Source organism: Saccopteryx leptura, chromosome 4 (genome assembly GCF_036850995.1).
Source record: "Saccopteryx leptura isolate mSacLep1 chromosome 4, mSacLep1_pri_phased_curated, whole genome shotgun sequence".
NCBI lineage: Eukaryota > Metazoa > Chordata > Mammalia > Chiroptera > Emballonuridae > Saccopteryx > Saccopteryx leptura.
The window spans coordinates 96,134,699-96,141,990 of NC_089506.1; the positions used below are offsets into that span (position 1 = coordinate 96,134,699).

Consider the following 7,292-nt stretch of genomic DNA (forward strand, 5'->3'; position numbering starts at 1 on the left):
ACACTCTTTAGGTAGTTTATTAAATACCACTTTGTTTTGAAATGAGGATACTAAAGGGAAAAGATATCGCTACTATAGATAAATAAACTCATGATGGAGATATAATATATTAGTAAAAAGATCAAATATACAATGCTATAAGACAAAGACTCAACATAAAAATGAAAAAACATGTTCCAAGTGTTTCTGAATTCTGAGAACATATTTTTATAGCATATGTATCCTTACTCATTAGGCAAAATAATATGTAAATAGAATACAGCCAGCCCTCTGCACCTGCAGGTTTCACATCAATACTCCAACTACGAGTGAAAAATATTTTTAAAAAATTCCAGAAAGTTGATCCCAAAACAATACAATCTAACAGCTACTTACTTAGCATTTAGATTGTATTAGGCATCATATGAAATCTAGAGATGGTTTAAGGTATATGGGGTGGGAGATGTGCATAAATTATATTCAAATTCTACACCACTTTTTTAAGAAACTTGAGCACACTCGGACTTTGACATCCACGAGTTCCTGGAATCAATTCTACATGGATACTGAGGAAAGATGGTACATTGAGAATAGTGCTGACTTTGTCAGCACATATATTAAAATTAAAAAGATACAGAGACCCCTGTATAAGGATAAAACACAAGTTGGTGAACTATTCCATATTTAAAATAATAATAATCTGAGTATAAGTAAGCCTGAATCTGACACAAATCAACTTGATTGTGGAATTGACTGGCCTCTTTGAGAACAGTCTTTTTACCAGATCAATATCCAAAGGTATTATTTTCTGAGAAATATATAAAAGTATAGGAGTCTTGAATGCAGTAAAAGCAGTCATGTTTTTGGTAAGTTTTATAAAAATATGCTTAGGCAGAAGTACCCAGCAAGTTCTTGATGGTCTTTAGAAAAAAATGTGTCCTTGAGTGAGAGAACTTGTGTAGTAGTACTCCAGCCTGCTGGGCACTACCAGTATCTGCATGGAAAAAACTTACTCAAGACAAACTGTTCGGACCAGGCAGTAGTGCAGAGGATAGAGAGTCAGACTGGGACCCGGAGGACCCAGGTTCGAACCCGAGGTCACCAGCTTGAGCGAGGGCTCATCTGGTTTGAACAAGGCTCACCAACTTGAGCAAGGGGTCACTCAATCTGCTGTACCCCCCTCCAGTCAAGGCACATATGAGAAAGCAATCAATGAACAACTAAGGTGCCACAATGAATAATTGATGCTTCTCATCTCTCTCCCTTCCTCCCTATCTATCTTTCTCTCTGTCTCTTTCTATGTCACACACACAAAAAAAAGAGAGAGACACACACAAATTGATGTCAAGAGGAAGAGGGAGAGGCTTGCCAAGGGAGGCAAAGAAGACCTTCAGAAACAGAACAGAGATAACCGGATTACAAGGGAGAGAGGCCAGGTGATAAGGGGAAAGAATGACTAATGGCCATTTTGCTGACATTGAGAAAGGGCTAATTTGGTCAGTACATCTTTTTTTTTTTTTTTTTTTTTTTTTGCTAATTAACAAGCACAAAGGAAGGGGCAATCTAGAACCTCTTGGCTAATTTTCTAAAACCCATTCACATGGGTTCATTTGTGTTTGCATAAAGGCCACTCATTCACACAGTTTTAAGTTCCTCAATCCAAGTCATAGAGGGTTCAAGGTCACAAGCTTGAAAAGGTAAAGCCAGGTGTAAGCACAAATGAACTACAGATTACAAATGATAGGTTAAGGAAAACTTCTTCTGCAGTGGGGAATGAGCCCAGAGAGGATGCTGAGTATCACAGACTGGCTGCAAGTTTGCCTCAGGTACATTAAACATTCTTTTGGTCTGTAGCAAGGGCTGGTGCTGAGGTTTGCTTCATAATGAAGAGTAAGGTTGCCAATGTAGACAGACATCATTAATACAAAGCAAAAGGTATCTGTAAGGCCAGTATCTAAGGCCAGGGCCACCATCACAGCAGCCCGGCCCATGCAGGTTCTCATTCGATTCGGACAGTCGGTAAAGAAACAACGAAGCCACAAACTGGTGGGCCATAGTCTTTAATCCTAGCTTGCACCCAGCGGGCAAGTAAAAATACACACTGGGCTCCAAAACCCAGTCACATTCAGTGCTCACAAAGCTACTGACTTATCCGAGTTTCCTAGAATCAAAGGTTTCTAGCTCACCAGACTTATTCACCTCTGTTCCCCATCTCCTTCCTTATCCCAGATACAAACTCTACACAAACTGGCATCTCACTCAGCACTCCACCATTTTGGCTGCTTTTCCTGGCCTCCTCTATGTGGCCTCCTTCCGCTGCTGGCTCTACTTTCTCTGCTCTCTCATGCTAACCTCAGGAACCAAGAGCCCAAGCTCCCACTCCGACCCCATTTTATAGTGTAGAAATCCAAACCCTTAATCCAATATACATAATAGGGAAATCTCTAATACAAAGTCACTTCTCTGAGGCATGATTGGATTGTACCACCCCACATCAAAAAGGGTGGGAAAGGCTTTATCCCAAAACCAAGCCCCAGGCTACAAGGATTCTCAACACACATTAATATCACCTGGGCAACGGCCTCACGTGGGCAGCGCCTATTTTTAACAAAGTGAGCATAATACATTTTATCTGCCCAATAGTATCAATAAACATTTTTCAGAAAGGTGATTATTTAAATAACTCCCTACAATATTCTATATCTAGAAAAAGTCCCTAATATACAAGAACCAAGGAAAAATGTAATCAAAGAACAGAAAGTTAATATATATACTCTTTCATTTTCCAACAGATTATTAGTATAAAAGAATCACTTACCAAAGAGATTCTTCCCAAAAAAACCATGCATAAGAGTGTTGGGTTTTTTTGTTGTTGTTTTGGGGGGTTTATTTGGAAAGAAACTGTATGAACCCTGTTTTTGCATTTGATTTGGGCTCTTTTTTCTCAACTACATTTAAGTGGAGACAACATTTTGTTTTAGTTTTTTCTTTTAGTACCTTTTTAACTAACAGTGATGTTGATACAATACTACAAACTAAGGCTCATACGTCTATATCCAAACATAGTTCTAGCTATAATCTTTCAGAAATCTCTGTAAAATTTACCTCCTTGTTGAACCTTATCTCATTTGATAGTTTCTCAAGGGTATTAACAAATTAAAATACATCTGCATATAAATAGTTGTTATATTAACTTGTTCTAAATATGGTCTTCTGTGGGATTTTTAAGACTTCCGTTTGATTTTTTTCTTTAATAAAATCTTTCAAAGTTTCTATATTATTTATATTGCTTATAATACGCATTACACAACCTCACAATATATTGATTCTTATAATAATGTAGAATGCTCCCATTGCATTTATGCCAGCTTACCGATCACACTCAAGTACTTTGATTTCAGAGATTTCCTTGGCACTTAATTTAAAGTTACAGCATTGGTCTTCCAAATCTGACATTTCTATGATTGGTGCATTGCAGTGTAATTTTATTGACCTTTATCTTGTTTTTGTGCTCACTGGCCCATCAGATGTCATACTGTCAAAAGAAGAGCATTAACAATTTCTCTACTCACTGTCAATTAGTGCATTTTTCTCAAAAGCATTGCTGGCCATTCATAAATAGTTCTTAGCTTGACTGTAGCATTCAACTCTCTATACTTTTTGGAACCTTCAGGAAACTATCTGTCTTTGTATTTACTAATCCTGTGGATTTATATACTAGTAAACCCAGGGGCCACTTCTCAGCACCAAGGTGGCTACACATACTCTTTTATTTCTTTGCCAAAACTCCTGCTTCTCCCAAAGCCCCCTCCTACCACCACCACCCAAAAACAACTATTACTTTCTATATTCTTTGAGGATCTTTTTTTCAAGACAGGTTAAATTTTCATTGCTGGCTCTAAACTTAACTTATTACTAACTTACTACCTATATCCTGATAGTATAAATTTTGATAATTATAAAGAAGTGGTCACAGGACACATTCAGTTTTAAGAAAAATGTTACAAATATTCTGTCTTACTGAGACTCTCAAACCCTGGTTTTTACATCTTGATTTCTGCTTCATTTAAGATTTCATTAAATTTAGCTTAGAAATATTATTCTTGTTATTATTTTTGTTTTCTGTATTTATATAAATATAAATATAATAGTTTTTTATTTTTATTTTTATTATTATTTTTTAATTTTTATTTATTCATTTTAGAGAGGAGAGAGAGACAGGGGGGAGGAGCTGGAAGCATCAACTCCCATATGTGCCTTGACCAGGCAAGCCCAGGGTTTCGACCTGGCGACCTCAGCATTTCTAGGTTGACACTTTATCCACTGCGCCACCACAGGTCAGGCTAAATATAGTTTTTACATCATTCTTAAGTCATTTTTTGTAACCCTCCCTTTAAACTGAGATTTATTTCCTTTTACTGTTTATCTCCTTGTTCTATGAATGTCCATTTACTTAGTAGTTGCATGCTACTCCAAAACAAACAAGTCATTCCAGAATAATGGAAGTCTCACAAGCTGCAGTGAATAACTTAGATTTCCAAGGATCTGAAGATGAGGTTTCCCCCTTTCTTTGACCCTCTGCTTTTCTATAAAGAAGTTCTACAGGCTCTATGTCAGTTAGGATATTTTGTCTTCAAGTAAAAGAAAAACTGAATTAGATTCATTGAAGCTGCAATATTTTATAAACTTTGCCTCACAAAACCTGAAGAAAGATAACCCTAGAATTCATTTAGTTGCTTGATAACATTCCAAATCTAGACTGAGAACTCTGAAATTAATTTTGCTCTTTTCGTCATGTTGCAAGATGTATGCAAACCTCTAAATATCATGTTCTTATGTAATAATGTTTTAAGTGGGAAGGAGAAATCCTTTTCCTGTAAGATTATTTCATAAGAAAAGAAAATTTTGAACAGATTTCTAAATTTTGTTGACTGAAATTGGCTAATATGGATACCCTAGTCCAATTACTTGCAAAGAAAAAAAATGAAATTATTACTATTAGTCTTGAATGTTCATGATTCATCCCTCAGAATTGTTATATGAGTACACCACTGTTTTAGGTCCACCTGTGATACCTGAATTTAAATGAAATTAGTTTTCCAACAGTTAGAAGCAAAGGGGCATAAATTTTGTGAGGATAACTAATATTAGGCACTTGTACTGTACCTTCTCCTATATTTAGAAACTATACATTTGAAGGTCTTTGCTGTCTTCCTTAGAATACAATTAACAGTTCTATCAGAGCAACAAAATTATCAAGTTGTATACATAAAATACATATGTATACATGAACATAAGAATATATGTGTGCATGTATACATATAAATGTATAGGCATGCATATATAATTAAATATTTTCATTGATCTTTATATATGTTTATGTATGTACATTTAAATACATATTCAATGCATATGCATATTTGTAAATTTGATGCACATAAAAGCATGTCATATTCTCTCTTATGGAACTATTTTACTCACATACCCATCACCTCACACAGTTATCATTCTTTTGTGTATATGGTAATAACATTACAGATCTGCTCTCTCAACAAATTTCAAGTATATAATGCAGTACTATTAACTATAATCACCATCCCATACATTAGATTTCCAGAACTTATTCATTCTACATAACTAAAACACGTATCTTTTTTTTCACAGAGACAGAGAGAGAGTCAGAGAGAGGGACAAATCGGGGCAGACAGACAGGAAGGGAGAGATGAGAACCATCAATTCTTTATTGCAGCATCTTAGCTGTTCATTGATTGCTTTCTTGTATGTACCCTGACCTGGGGGGGGAGCTACAGCAGAGTGAGTAACCCTTTGCTCAAACCAGCAACCTTGGGCTTAAGTCAGCAACCATGGGTTCATGTCTATGATCCCATGCTCAAGCCGGTGACCCTGCACTCAAGCTGGTGAGCCTGTGCTAAAGCAGGGTGAGCTCTCACTCAAGCAGATGACCTTGGGGTTTCGAACCTGGGTCCTTCGCATCCAAGTCTGATGCTCTATCCACTGCACCATCACCTGGTCAAGCAAAACACATATCTTTTTAAATAAGGAAATTAATGAGAAGAAAGCTTTCACAATATTCCACTTACCTTCATGTGTTTGTGTCCATATACTCTACCTTCTCACCTACTTGCATAGATAGTGTGTCCACACTCCTAGCTAAGGCCAACTTCTCCACTTTGCACTTAACCAATATTTTCTTATCTACTCTCACTTGTTTTATTCAACCTTTATCTAAATTTTTCCTATTAATGAAACTTTTCTTGGCCACTATATTAAATATGTCACCATTTCCCTTCCTATTGTACTTCCCTGTCTTATTTTTTCTAAGTGTTTAATACCATCCAACATTCTGTTATGTTTTACCTGTATTTTATTCTCCCTATGATTTAAGTTTTGTGATGATGGAGCTTTTTGTATGTTTAATTGACCATAGTATTCCCAGGACTTATAAGATTGTTTGGTACATTTTACAGACATTATAAATATTTGTTGAGTAAAAATTAACAAAGAAACATCCATCTCATCACCTTGGCTCAAATGTTATGATTAGCTCAATTTTTCCCAAAATGGACCTATTAATTCTCAGGTTACAATGTTCAGAAATGATATAAACTTTCTTCTTAAAATTCTGATATTAGACTGTACGTTTTTAATTAAATTTGAGAATCTTGCAATAATTTTACTTTACTTTGTTTTCTCATTTTATTCATGTTTTTAGAGCCATCATCATCCTTCAAAAAGAAAAATGCATTTTGTTATCATTCTTTTCCAAATTGTCCATTTATGAACCATTTACAAATTAAAGATGATATTTTTAATTTGTGAATGAAGGCCAATATCTGATTTTAATTTTAAATTTCCAGCTTCATCTCTCACTAGATTTTCCTTAAACCACACATTCGTACCAAAGAAACTACTACCCGTTTATTATACAAAGCCATTCACTTAAAAATATTTTCTTTAGTCTTCTCCCAAGCCAGATTTGGTTGATTTGGTTACATCCACATTCAGTGTAATCTACTCTTGATATTTCTTTTTTCCCTTAGTATCTTTTCTTTGATGAATCCTTGTTTGAAATCCAGATATTGACTCTATTTAATATACATACATTTGTATCATTTTAGCTTCATACTCATTACTAACTATTGTGAGTTTTTAAATCTGTCTTATGAAACTGTAAACTTTGTAAGAACAGGAATTATTTTTCTATTGTTTCATATTCTAATCTACAGTATAGTACATGGTTAGTACATTCACACATATACATATACATAAATACATGTATATCTTGTACTTCT

General features: G+C 35.2%; 1 pseudogene; it reads left to right on the top strand.

Annotated features, from left to right (window-relative positions):
• The first annotated feature begins 572 nt into the window (after window positions 1–572).
• Window positions 573–667, top strand: LOC136404662 (U6 spliceosomal RNA; annotated as a pseudogene).
• The last annotated feature ends 6,625 nt before the right edge of the window (window positions 668–7,292 follow it).